The following is a 15,744-nucleotide window of genomic DNA, read 5'->3' on the forward strand; positions in this document are numbered from 1 at the left end:
AAATATAAATGTACCCAACACAGAAGCACCCAGATTCATAAAGCAAGTTCTTAGAAACTATCAAAGAGACTTAGACTCCCATACAATAATAGATACTTTAACACCCCACTAATATTAGACTGCCTTCAATAGGCAGAGAATTAACAAAGATATTCAGGACCTGAACTCAGCACTGGATCAAATGGATCTAATAGACATGTATAGAACTACCACCCCAAAACAACAGAATACACATTCTTCTCATCACAGCATGGCACATACTATAAAATTCATCACATAATTGAAAGTAAAACACTCTTCAGCAGATGCAAAAGAACAGAAATAATAACAAACTCTCTCTTGGACAGCAATGCAATCAAATATCAAGACTAAAGAATTGACTCACAAAACCACAAAATTACATGGAAATCGAATATCTTGCTCCTGAATGACTTTTGGGTAAATAATGAAATTAAGGCAGAAATCAAGAAGTTCTTTCAAACCAATGAGAAAAGTGCAACATACCAGAATCTGTGGGACACAGCTTAGGCCATGTTAAGAGAGAAATGTATAGCACTGAATGCCCACATCAAAAAGTTAGAAAGATCTCGAGTTAACAACCTAACATGACAACAAAAGAACTGGAAAGCCAAGAGCAAACCAACACCAAAGCAAACAGATGACAAGAAATAACCAAAATCAGAGCTGAACTGAAGGAGATGGAGACATGGAAAACCATTCAAAAGATCAACAAGTCCAGGAGCTAGTTTTTTGAAAAAATAAATAAAATAGAGTGCTAGGTAGAATAATAAAAGAAGAGAGAAAATTTAAACAATCGCATGTGACAAGGAAGATATTACCATGGACCTCACAATAATACACAGAACCATCAGAGAATATTATGAACTCCACTATACACATAAAGTAGAAAATCTAGAAGAAATAGATAAATTCCTGGACACATACACTCTCCTAAGACTGAACCAAGAAGAAATTGAATCCCTGCAAAGATGAATAATGAGCTCTGAAATTGTCAGTAATAAATAGTCTACTAACTAAACTAAGCCCTGAACCAGATGGATTCATAGCTGAATTTTACCAGATGTACAAAGAACAGCTAGTACCATTCCTACTGAAATTATTCCAAAATATTTAGGAGGATAGACACCTCCCTAACACTTTCTATGAGGCCAGCATCATCCCGATACCAAAACCTGTAGTGATTTTGGTATTGGGATGATGCTGGCCTCATAGATTGACAGAGATGCAACAACACCACCAAAGAAAACCTCAGGCCAATACTCTTAATGAACATCAATGTAAAAATTCTCAACAAAATACTGGCAAACGCACTTCAGCAGCACATCAAAAAGCTTATGCACCATGATCAAGTATTCTTTATTCCTGGGATGCAAGGTTGTTGGTTCAACATATGCAAATCAATAAATGTAATTTCTCACATTAACAGAATGAAAGATAAAAACCACATGATTACCTCAATAGATGCAGAAAAGGCTTTCAATAAAATCCAATGCTCCCTCATGGTAAAAAACTCTCAATAAACTAGGTGTTGAAGGAACACACCTCAAAATAAGAGCCATCTATGACAAACTCAAAGCCAACATCATGCTGAATGGGCAAAAGCTGGAAGCAAATTGTGGAAAACTGGCACAAGACAAGGATGCCATCTCTCACCACTTCTATTCAACATAGTATTGAATGTTCAGACCGGGGCAATCAGGCAAGAAAAGAAAGGTCATTCAAATAGGAAGAGAGGAAGTCCAACTATCCTTGTTTGCCAACAACACGATCCTATATGTGGAAATCCCCAGAGTCTCAGCCCTAAAACTCCTTAAGCTGAAAAACAACTTCAGCAAAGTCTCATCATACAAAATCAACATGCAAAAATCACTAACATTGGTATACACCAGCAATAGTGAAGCTGGGAGCCAAACCAGAAATGCAATTCCATTCACAATTGCCACAAAAAGAATAAAACACCTAGGAATACAGCTAACCAGGGAGGTGAAAGATCTCTACAACAGAACTACAAAACACTGCTCAGAGAAATTAGAGATGACATAAACAAATGGAAAAACAGTCCATGCTCATGAATAGGAAGAATTAATTTCATAAAAATGGCCATACTGCCAAAAGCAATTTATAGATTCAGTGCTATTTCTATTAAACTACTATTGAGATTCTCCACAGAATTGGAAAAAAACTATAATAAAATTCATATGTAACAAAAAGCCTGAATAGCCAGGGCAATCCTAAGCAAAAAGAACAAAGCTGTAAGCATCACACTACCTAATTTCAAACTATAGTACAGGGCTATAGTAAACAAAACAACGTGGTACTGTTACAAAAACAAACACATAGACCAATGAAAGAGAATGGAGAACCCATAAATAAGGCCACACACACCTACATCCATCTGATCTTTGCAAAACCTGAGAAAAACAAGTAATGGGGAAAGGATTTCCTATTCAATAAATGGTGCTGGGACAACCGGCTAGCCATATGCAGAAGATTAGAATTGGACCCCTTCCTTACACCATATACAAAGATCAACTCAAGATGAATTAAAGACTTAAATGTAAAACCCAAAACTATAAAAACCTTGGAAGACAACCTAGGTAATACCATTCTGGACATAGGCATGCGCAAATATTTCATGACCAAGATGCTGAAAACAATTGCAACAAAAGCAAAAATTGACAAATGGGATCTAAACTAAAGAGCTTTTGCACATCAAAAGATACTATCAACAGAGTGGATAGACAACCTACAGAATGGGAGAAAATTTTTGCAAGCTATGCGTCTGACAAAGGTCTAATATCTAGCATCTATAAGGAACTTAAATTTACAAGAAAACAGCCCTATTAAAAAAAAAAAGTGGGCAAAGGACATGAATAAACAATTCTCAAAAGAAGACATACATGCAGCAACAGTCATAGGAAAAAAAGATCAACATCACTGATCATTAGAGCAATGTAAATCAAAACCACAATGTGAAATCAACTTACATGGGTCAGAATGAGTATTGTTAGAAACTCAAAAAATAACACATGTTGGCGAGGTTGCAGAGAAAAAGGAATGCTTATACACTGTTGGTGGGAGAGTAAGTTAGTTCAGCCATTGTGGAAGACAGTGTGGCAATTCCTCAAAGACCTAAAGACAGAAATACTATTTTACCCAGGAATCCCATTACTGGGTATATACTGAAAAGAATATAAATTATTATATTATACAGACACATGAATATGTATCTTCATTGCAGCACTATTAACAATAGCGAAGTGATGGAATCAACCTAAATTCCCCTCAATGATAGGCTGGACAAAGAAAATGTGGTACAGATATACAAATGAATACCATGCAGACATAAAAAAGAATGAGATCATGGGCTTTGCAGGGACATAGATAGTGCTGGAGGCCATTATTTTTAGCCAACTAACCCAGGAACAGAAAACCAAATACCATATGTTCTCACTTAGGAGTGGGAGCTAAATGATGAGAACACAGGGACACATAGAGGGGAACCACACACACTGGGGCCTATCAGACGGTGGAGGGTGGCAAGAGGGAGAGGATCAGGAAAAATAACTAATGGGTACTAGGCTTAATAACTGGGTGACTAATCCACACAACAAACCCCCATGACACAAGTTTATCTGTATAAGAAACCTGCACATGTAGCTTTGAACTTAAAAAAAAAATAGATAAAAGCTAATTAAACTACACAGAGTCAGATGTTGGTAGGAACTGAGGTGAGGTAGAAGAATCTATCGTGCATTTTGTAAATTCTAACTGCTGCAAAGGCACTCTGGTAGGTCAAACTTGAACAGCTTTAATGCCATTAACCTCAATTCTTTTAATGTGTGAAAATTTCCACCTAATGGGAGAGCAAAAGGCTTATTGTTAAAGTTTACTTAGCAAAGCACATTTGGGAAATGTTTCAGAAATTCTTATGAAAGAATCCTGAAGTGCCAAGTCATTGTCAATATGTCTATTTATAGATGTTTATCAAGCATTTTTCCTCTTCAATTCATGGTTAACAGAAAAACCAAACTCTGTAAAATATTTTGAAGAGGTTTATTCTGGACAATAACTGACCATAGCCCAGAGAACATAGTCTCAAGAGGTCCTGAGAAAGTACACTCACAGAGATTAGTTAACTGTTTGGTTTTATGCATTTTAAGGAGACAGAAATTTCAGGAAAAAACATGAATTATACATGGAAGGTATATATTGGTTTATCCCCAAAAGGCAGGACATTTTAAAGAGGGTCCTTACAAGTCATATGTGGGCTTTAGGGATTCTTTAGTTGACAATAGGTTGATAGAGTTAAGCTGTTGTCTAAAGATTTGAAGTCAGTAGAAGGAAATGCTTGGGTTAAGATAAGAGGGTTGTAGGGGCCAAAGCATTTGTTGTGTGGATGAAGCCTCCTATGTAGCTGCCTTCAGAGAGACTAGATTGGAAAATGTCTATTTTCAGACCTTAAAGGTGTCAGACCCTCAGTTAATCTCTCCTAGATCCAGGAAAGGCCTAGACAGGGAAGGCTGGCTGCATTAGTGAAGAGTCTCTACAGGTGTAAGTGTCCACCACAAAACATGGCTTTGCAGGGCTATTTCAAAATATGTCAAAAATATACTTTGCAGTAAAATATTTTTATTTCCTTCAGAGTCTGCTGTCATGTGATGTGATACCAGAGTCAGGTCATAAAATAAGCCATATGATACACATTTAATTAAAAAATAAACCCTGTTTAATGAGATTTTATGGTTTGTAGGATGTGACTTAACTCTTGCCCTGCATAGCCTTAGGTTTTGTTTATAATCTGGTATCTTATTGCCACAAAGAGTTTGGTTTTTCAGTCTTGAGATCTCTGTTTTAACCTTAATGCCAGTCAGTTGTGCCTAAACTCCAAAAGGGAGGGGGTATAAGTGGCATGCCTGATCTGCCCATCAAGACCAGGAATTCAGTTTTTTTAGGTTCCTTTGGAGTCTCATTGGCCAAGAGGGGGATCTATTCAATCAGTTGCAGGGCTTAGAATTTTATTTTTGGTTTACAAAACCATAGACTGGCCCATAAATATAGAGCCTCTCAGTTATTCAAGTCAGAGTCTTTCCTACTGCCCTGCTAGAATATTTGTCACCAGTGTGAAGGAAATCAAAATATTTTACCTCAAAGTATATTTTTTGACATATTATGAAATAGCTGCCACAGGGCTAGCCCACTGAAATGGCCCCCAAAAGCCGCCTTCTGTGGGGGAAATTTACATCTTAGAGAATCTCCGTAAATGCAGCCATGGCTTCCCTTTCTAGGCTTTTCCTGGATCTAGTTTAAATTAATTAGGAATCTGACACCTTAAAAAGTCTGAAAAGAAACATTTCCCATCTATTCTTTCTGATGGCTACTGCCTAGGAGGCTTCATCTACCTAATGTGGACAGCTTGTCCTCTCTCCTCTCTGTTTTCGCCCGTCTCCCCTCTCTCTCCTCTTCTTTTTTTGAGATGGAGTCTCGCTCTGTCGCCCAGACTGGAGTGCAGTGGCATGATCTCACCTCACTGCAACCTCTGCCTCCTGGGTTCAAGCGATTCTCCTGTCTCAGCCTTCTGAGTAGCTGGGATTACAGGTGCCAACCACCATGCCTGGATAATTTTTGTATTTTTAGTAGAGATGGAGTTTCACTATGTTGACCAGGCTGGTCTCAAACTCCTTAACTCAGGTGATCCCCCTGCTTTGGCCTTCCAAAGCACTGGGATTATAGGCGTGAGCCCCCATGCCCCGCTGAGCCCCCATCCTTTCTATAACCTCAAGATGGTGTTCACTGGGATTTGGGTCTTCATTCTGAAGACTCCTGAGGATACAAGTTAAATAACTTTGTATGCCTTTTCTCCTATTAATCAGTCGTCCTCATGTCTGATTTTTCAGCAACTTTAGCAAGACCCTTGGCCCCCACAAGAGTATTGAGAAAATATGAAGAGATTATTATATGCTGTTTTGCTTTTGTTTGTTTCTATGTTTTGCTTTTTGGGGGAAAGGGGAGACAAAAGAAGCTGGAAATGAGGAGTAAAAGGTTCAATATAGAATGTCGATTTGAAGTATTTACTGATTACAGCAGGAAACATAAATCCTCTTGCTTATTATTTAAAAATACAGCCCTGAATGTGTGTCCTACATTCCTACAATGAATAACAGCTGCATTAGCATTCCAAAGAAAATCCTGGCTATTGGATTTCTATAGTGAAGGATTATTTCAATAGACCTCAATTTGCTTTTTAAGACTATTTGCAATTTTGTTAAACTTTTATATCATTAGCACCAAATTATTTTTGGTTTACCTGGCCAAAGCTGGGAATAAACCTAGATTCTATTTTGAATATACATACTATGTAGACATCTAATTATGCAGCCAATGCAAAGATAAGGTCTATGATTTTTCATCCTATTACTAGTCAGGTATGTTAAGCTCATTCATATAAGAAAAGGTATTTCATTTCAAAACTTAAGGTCACTATGATAATACTGTTACAGTGTGCATATAATTCAGATAAAATTTATATGTTTACAAATATACTTACAAAACAAATGAAAACTTAGAATGAGCTGCAGGAATAGCTGTAATAACATATATAGTCCGTGTATTCACTGAGAACATTTTGTTCATAAGGTTGGAAACATTGAAAGAATCATGGAGTATAAAAAGAGTCCTGCAGCAAAAAATTATTTCTCATTTAGGAAAAAACCAGAAAAAAATGTGTGGTATGAAATAGGAAATATGAACTTTATTATATCACAGAAAATTATGAACTTTTCCTTGTAGTAACCCCTTTTTCAAATAGCTTAATGTATAAGTGATGTATATAAACTATACGTATTTAATGTATACAACTGAAAAAGTTTTGACTTTTGTATACATCTATGAAATTATCACCAAAATTACAATAATGAACATAACCATTTATTTAACATTTCCTCATGCCCTTCATATAAACTCTCTCTTCTTCTTCTCCTTGTCTTCCTTCTGTCCCATGCCCAGGTAACAACAGATTACTTTCTGTTGCTATAGTTTAGTTAGCATTCTATATAATTTTATATAAATGTGATCATACAGTATGTGAACTTTTGGGGGGAGGCATCTGGCTGCTGTTACTAGGCATATTATTATGAGATTCATCTGTGTTTTTGCTTGTATCAATAGTTACTTGTTTATATTTTCATTATTCCATTATAGAATATACCACTTAGACATTTGCATGCTTCCAGTTTTTGTATATACAAAGCTGCTGTAAATATTCCTACAAAAGTCTTTGTTTGGGCATGTTCTTTATCTTAGGTAAATACTCAAGGAAATACTCTACAGGAAATTGGTAGATATCTGGATTATATGGTAGATGTCTGTTTAACTTTTAAGCAACAATAACATTGTTTTCCAAAGTCATCATAGCGTTTTACATTCCAACCAGTAGTGCATGAGAGTTCCTGTTCTTCCACATCCTTAGCGACAACTGGTATGGCCAGTCTTTTAAATTTTGGTCATCCTAGTGGGTGTAAAGTAGTATCTCATTAGAGTTTTAATTATTTATGTTTTTTTAATGACATATGATGTTGAATATCTTTTCCTATGTTTATTTGTCCTTTGCATAATTTTTGTTGAAATGTGTTCATTTTTTCCCCCATTTTTAATTGAGTTGTTTGTTTCTTACTGAGTTCTGAGTTGTTTGTTTATTGTGGATATTCTTACTTTTAAGTTTTGGTGGGTGAGACCAGGGCAGTGCTCAGTTTAGGGCTAATTATCCCCCAGTACTGAAGCAAGACCCTTATGTGTTTTCTATCCAAGCCCTATGAATCATAAGGTTTCCCAGTCTGGCTGGTGGAAACAGGCACTATCCCTGGACTCCTGGGAAAACTGAGTATCACTAGCTCCAATTCTTTTGAGTGGATCTTTCCTCAGACTCAGGTAACTTCTTAAAGAACATGTGTTGATTAGTAATCAACTGAAAACCTGAGGAGAACTCTGCAGGTCTCAGGCACTCCTATTGTATCTATACAGTTGTCTCCTCTCTGGTATGCTGTCCTGAGAATTCTAGCAACCTTGGTTTCCTCAGCTCAGGAAATCTGCTGGGCACTTCCTGCTTTTCTTCTCCCTGCAGTATGGCTTGGAAATTTAAAACAGTAAGCTGAGGCACATTTTCACTTACCTTGTTGGGTTTCTGTCTATCAAAGATCATTGTCCTTTGTTGTCTGATGTCCAGTGTCTTGAAAACTTTTTTTTTTTTTATTGTTTTATCTTTTTTTCTTTTTGTAATTGCAGGAAGGAGGGTAAATTTGGTCTCCTTTACTCCTGTTTTGACCAGAACTGGAGTTATTTTTAATGCTTTTTTCTTTCAGTTCACATGACATCTTAATGTGAGCCACTGGCCATTTGGAAACTAAATTTTCTCACTCACAATCTCACTGTTGTTAAACATTTTGATGTACTTACAAAACAAATGAAAACTTAGAATGAGCTGCAGGAGTAGCTGTAATAACATATATAGTCCATGTATTCACTGAGAACATTTTGTTCATAAGGTTGGAAACATTGAAAGAATCATGGAGTATAAAAAGAGTCCTGCAGCAAAAAATTATTTCTCATTTAGGAAAAAAACAGAAAAAAATGTGCGGTATGAAATAGGAAATATGAACTTTATTATATCAGAATTTCAAGTGATCTCTCCCCCTACCTCCTGTCTTTTTAAAAAATAATTTTATTAAAATGTAATTAATATACCATATAACTCACCCATTTAAAGTATACAGTTCAATGGCTTTAAAAAAATTATAGCGACCCTAGTGGGTGTGAAGTGATAACTCATTGTGGTTTTGTTTGTTTTTTCCCTATTGACAAGTAATATTGAGCATTTTTTCATGTGCTTGTTGGTCATTTGTATAGCTTCTTTGGAAAAATACCTACTCAAGTTCTTTGCCCATTTTTAACAGGATATTTTGTTGTTGAGTTAAAGAACTTGTTATATTTTTTGTGTACTAAACCCTTATTAGATATGTGATTTGCAAAAATTTTCTTCCATTCTTTGGGGTTTTTCACTTTTTATATAGAGATAGATGCATTAATTATTTCAATTTTGATAAAGTTCAATTTATTTTTCTTTTGTTGCTTGTGCTTTTGGTGTCACATTGAAGAAACCATTGCCAAATCCAAAGCCATGAAGATTTACTCATGTATTTTCTTGTAATAGTTTTATATGCACATGTGCTGCTGAACTTAAAGTTGGAGATCACAAAAGAAAGTAAAGAGAATAGGACATGTCAAATTTGTAGATTAGTGCTGTTCTTAGAGGTAGTGTAATAATCTTAAAAGCATATGTATCAACAGATGTGGTGAAAACATTTGATAAGACTGGGTGTGGTGGCTCACGCCTGTAATCCCAGAATATTGTGAGGCTGAGAAGGGTGGATCACTTGAGGCCAGTAGTTTGTTACCATCCTGGCCAACATAGTGAAACCCCATCTCTACTAGAAATACAAAAATTAGCCAGCCGTGGTGGCGGGCACCTGTAGTCCCAGCTACTCAGGAGGCTGAGGGAGGAGAATCACTTGAACCCAGGAGGCAGAGGTTGCAGTCAGCTGAGATTACACCACTGCACTTTAGCCTGAGTGAAAGAGTGAGACGCTGTCCCCAAAAAAATAAAAAGAAGAAGAAGAAGAAAATATTTAATAAATGCAATATCTATCTGTGGAAAAAAGTAACCCATAGCAAAATGCCAACACAATAGAATGTTCTTAATTCAAAAAGAACCTTTTCGATTAAGATGGTGGATAAAAGGCAGGACTAGCTTTCGGCTCCTGTTTGGATGAACAGAGTAGTATGTGGAAACTCACATCGTGAACTTTTTCTCGAAGAACTACTGCAGGTATACACCAAGAAAGCCAAGAGAATCCTCAGACCCTTTGAAGGAACTGGATCACTGCTGCAGGCTGCCTGAGACACTGAAAACCCATGAGTCTGCTTGCTTTCTCAGCGGGAGGCTTGTGGTCTGGAAGAAGTTCTCAGTCCTGGTCACTGGTTGCCTGGAAATAGACTCGGTGCTATTGAGGGACATAGTAGAAGTGAGACTGGCCTTTGAGACTGTGAGCTGCGTGGGTGTGGGGTGAGGCCTGTGACTGCAGGCTTTCCCCCATTTCCCTGGTGACTTGTATGACTCAGCAGAGGCAGCCATAAACCCCCTGGGAATATAACTCCACTGGACTGCATACCACACCCTTATCCTTCACAGCAGCTGCAGCAAGCGCTGCTAAAGGACAAACTGAGCTCAGACACACCTACCCCTGCCCAAACCTGGTGATTTTTCTCTACCTGCCTTGGTAGCCGAAGACAGAGGTCATAATCTCTTTGGAGCTCTGTGTCCCTGCCCATCGCCTGAGGAACCTGAATACTTAACCAGGTGTCCTCCCTAGGTCAAGTTTGTATCCTCCCTATAGGGCCACAGCTGAAGCACTCTTGAAAGTGCCACCTCCTGGCTGGAGGCCAACGAACACAAAACCAGTATCCTAAACAAAAACAAAATCAAAGACCCTCAGAGTTTACTTCACTCCCCTGCTACCTTCACTGGAGCAGGTGCTGGTATCCATGGCTGCAGTACCTGAAGATCAATCATATCATAGGACACTTTGTAGACACTCCCCAGGACCAGCCTGGAGCCTGGTAGCTCTGCTGGGTGGCTAGACCCAGAAGAGCAAAAATAGTTACTACAGTTCGGCTCCCAGGAAGCCCCATTCATAGGGGAATGGAGAGAACACCAAATCAAGGGACTACCCCTTGGGACAAAAGAATCTGAACAGCAGCCCTTGAGATCTTTCCTCTGACATAGTCTACCCAAATGAGAGTGAACCAGAAAAACAATTTTGGTAGCATGACAAGGCAAAGTTATTTAACACCCCCAAGAGATCATATCAGCTCACCAGTAATGAATCTAAACCAAGACAAAAATCTCTGAATTGCCAGAAAAAGAATTCAGAAGGTAGATTATTAAGCTAATCAAGGAGGCATCAGAGAAAGGTAAAGTCCAACTTAAAGAAATAAAAAACATGATACAGGATATGAAAAGAAAATTCTTCAGTGAAATATACAGCATTAATTAAAAAATCACAACTTTTGGGAGTCAAGAACACACTTAGAGAAATGCAGGAATGCAAAATGCAAGGAAAGTCTCAGTAATAGAATTGAACACGTAGAAGAAAGAATCTCAGAGTTCAAAGCAAGGCTTTTGAATTAACTCAATCCATCAAAGACAAAGAGAATTTTAAAAAATCAACAAAGCCTCCAAGAAGTTTGAGATTATGTTAAACATTCAAACCTAAGAATAATAGGTGTTCCTGAGGAAAAAAGAAATCTAAAAGTTTGGAAAACATATTTTAGAGAATAATTGAGGAAAACTTCCCTGGCTTTGATAGAAATTTAGACATTCAAATACAAGAAGCTCAAAGAACACCTGGGAAATTCATCGCAAAAAGATCATTGCCTAGGTGCATAGTCATCAGGTTATCTAAACTCAATCTGAAGGAAAGAATCTTAAGAGGCAAAAGCACTAGTTAACTTACAAATGAAAACCTATCAGATCAACAGCAGATTTCTCAGCAGAAACTCTACAAGCTAGAGGAGATTGGGATCCTATTTTTAGCTTCCTTAAACAAAACAATTATCAGCCTAGAATTTTGTATCCAGTGAAACAAAACTTCATAAATGAAGGAAAGATACAGTTGTTTCCAGACAAATAAATGCGGACAGAATTCACCACTACTAAGTCAACACTACAAGAACTGCTAAAAGGAGCTCTAAATCTTGAAACAAATCCCCAAAATACAACAAAATAGAACCTCCTTAAAGCAGAAATCTCACAGGAACTGTATAACAATAATACAATAAAAACAACAACAACTAGATATTCAGGCAACAAATAACATGATGAATAGAAGAGTACTTAACATCTCAATACTAACATCGAATGTAAATGGCCTAAATGCTCCCCTTAAAAGATACAGAATGGCAGAACAGATAAGAATTCACCAATTGGCGGGGCGTGGTGGCTCACGCCTGTAATCCCAACACTTTCGGAAGCTGAGGCCGGCGCATCACCTAAGGTCAGGGGTTCGAAAGCAGCCTGGCCAACATGATGAAACCCTGTCTCTACTAAAAATACAAAATTGTCCGAGCATGGTGGATCATGCCTGTAATCACAGCAACTTGGGAGTCTGAAGCAGGAGAATTGCTTGAACCTGGGAAGTGGAGGTTGCAGTGAGCCAAAATTACACCATTGCACTCAGACCTGGGCAACAAGAGCAAAACTCCATCTCAAAACAAAAAAAAAAGTAAACAATTCACCAATCAAGTTTCTGCTGTCTTCAGGAGACTCACCTCACACATAGCGACTCACATAAACTTAAGTTAAAGGTTTGGGAAAAGATATTCCATGCAAATGGACACCAAAAGTGAGCAGAAGTAGCTATTCTTCTATCAGACAAAACAAACTTTAAAGCAACAGCAGTTAAAAAAGACAAAAAACGGCCTTATATAATGATAAAAGTACTAGTCCAACAGGAATATATCACAATTCTAAATATATATATATATATATGCAGCTAACACTGGAGCTCCCAAATTTATAAACCAATTACTACTAGTTAGTCCTAAGAAATGAGATAGACAGCAATGCAACAATAGTGGGGAACTTTGATACTCTACTGGCAGCACTAGACAGGTAACTAAGACAAATTAAACAAAGAAACAATGGGCTTAAAATATACCCTACAACAAATGGACTTAACAGATATTTACAGAACATTCTCCCCAATAACTTCAGAATATACATTTTATTCAACAGCACATGGAACATTCTCCAAGATAGACCCTATGATAGGCCACGAAACAAGTCTCAGTAAATTAAAGAAAATCAAAGTTATACCAAGAACTCTCTCAGACCACAGTGGAATAAAATTGGAAATCAGCTCCAGAAGGAGCCCTCAAAGCCATGCAAATACATGGAAATTAAATAACTTGCTCCTGAATCATTTTTGAGTCAACAATGAAATCAAGATGGAAATTAGAAAATTCTTTGAACTGAAAGATAACAGTGACATAACCTATCAAAACCTCTAGGATACAGCAAAAGTGGTGCTAAGAGGAAAAGTTCATAGCATTAAATGCCTACATCAAAAAGTTTGAAAGAGAACAAGTAGACATTCTAATGTCACAGTCCATGGAACTGGAGAAACTACACAATCCAAACCCAATCCCAACAGAAGAGAAGAAATATCGAAGATCAGAGTAGACCTAAATGAAATTGAAACAACAAAAAAATTCAAAGGATAAATGAAAGAAAAAGCTGATTATTTGAAAAGATAAATAAAATTGATAGACCTTTAGTGAGATAAACCAAGAAAGGAAAAGTTCCAAATAAGCTTAATTAGAAACAAAATGGGAGATATTACAACTGATGCCCCAGAAATATAAGAAGTTATTCAAGGCTACTATGAACACCTTTACGTGCATAAACTAGAAAACCTAGAGGAGATGAATAAATTCCCGGAGATATACAACCCTCCCAGGAAGATATAATTTCTGAACTGACCAATAACAAGCAGCAAGATTGAAATGGTAATTAAAAAAATGCCAACAACAACAACAAAAAAATCCAAGACCAGATGGATTCACAGCTAAATTCTATCAGACATTCAAAGAAGAATTGGTACTAATTCTACTGACACTGTTCCAAAGATAGAGAAAGAGGGACTCTTTAAATTATTCCATGAAGCCAGTATCACTTTAATACCAAAACCAGGGAAAGACATAACAAAAAAAGAAAATTACAGACCAATAGATATGACAGTCCTCAACAAAATACTAGCGAACCAAATCCAACAACATTTCCAAAAGGCAATACACTATGATCAAGTGGGTTTCATATCAGGGATGCAGGGATGGTTTAACCTATGTAAGTCAATAAATGTGATACACCACATAGAGAGAATCAAAAACAAAAATCACATGATCATCTCCATAGATGCAGAAAAAGCGTTTGGCAAAACTCAGCATTGCTTTATGATTAAAACCTTTAGCAAAACTGGCATAGAAGGGACATACCTTAAGGTAATTATAGCCATCTATGACCAACCCACAGCCAACTGAATGAGGAAATGTTGAAAGCATTCCCCCTGAGAAGTGGAACAAGACAAGGATTCCCACTTTCACCACTTCTATTCAACATAGTACTGGAAGTCCTAGCCAGAACAATCAGACAAGAGTAAAAAATAAAGGGCAGCCAAAAAAGTCAAACTGTTGCTGTTTCCTGATGATATGATAGTATACCTAAAAAACCCTAAAGACTCCCCCAGAAAGCTCCTAGAACTAGTAAATGAATTTAGCAAAGTTTCAGGATACAAAATAAATGTGCACAAATCAGTAGATCTGTTATACAGCAATACCGACCAAGCTGAGAATAAAATCAATAACTCAACCCCTTTCATAGTAGCTGAAAAAAAAACAAAAAACAAAAAACAAAACCAAGAATGTGAAAGACCTCTACAAGGAAAACTATAGAACACTGCTGAAAGAAATTATAGATGACACCAACAAATGGAAACACATCCCATGCTCATGGATAAGTAGAATTAATATTGTTAAAATGACCATACTGCCAAAAGCAATCTACAAATTCAATGCAATTCCCATAAAAATACCACCACCATTCTTCACAGAACTAGAAAAATCATATGGAACCATAAAAGAGCCCACATAGCCAAAGCAAGACTAAGCAAAAAGAACAAACCTGAAGGCATTACATTACCAGGTTTCAAACTAAACTATAAGGCTATAGTCACCAAAACAGCATGGTGCTAGTTTAAAAATAGACACATAGACCCCAATGGAACAGAATAGAGAACCCAGAAATAAAGCCAAATACTTACAGCCAACTGATCTTTGACAAAACAAACAAAAACATAAAGTGGAGAAAGGGCACCCTATTCAACAAATGGTGCTGGGATAATTGGCTAGCCACATGTAGAGGAATGAAACTGGATTCTCATCTCTCATTTTACATAAAAATTAACTCAAGATGGATCAAAGACTTAAATCTAAGACCTGAAACCGTAAAGATTATAGAAGATAACATTGGAAAACCCTTCTAGACATTAACTTAGGCAAAGACTTCATGACCAAGAACCCCCCCAAAAGCAAAGGCAACAAAAACAAAGATAAATAGGTCAGTCTTAATTAAACTAAAAACCTTCTGTACAGCAAAAGAAATAATCAGCAGAGTTAACAGACAATCCACAAAGTGGGAGAAAATCTTTACAATTTATATATCTGACAAAGGACTAACATCCAGAATCTACAAATAACTCAAACAAATCAAGAAAAAAAAATCCAGTCAAAAAGTGGGCTAAGGACATCAGTAGACAATTCTCAAAAGAAGATATACAAATGGCCAACAAGCGTATGAAAAAATGCTCAACATCACTATCAGGCAAATGCAAATCAAAACTACAATGCAATGATACCACCTCACTCCTGCAAAATGGCCATAATAAATAAATCAGAATATAATAGATGTTGGCATGGATGCAGTAAAAAGGGAACACTTCCACAATGTTGGTGGGAATATAAACTAGTACAACAACTATGTTAAATAACTAAAAGGAGATCTACTGTTTGATCCATCAATTTCACTACTAGTATTTACCCAGAGGAAAATAAGTT

This window comes from Papio anubis, chromosome 7 (genome assembly GCF_008728515.1).
Source record: "Papio anubis isolate 15944 chromosome 7, Panubis1.0, whole genome shotgun sequence".
NCBI lineage: Eukaryota > Metazoa > Chordata > Mammalia > Primates > Cercopithecidae > Papio > Papio anubis.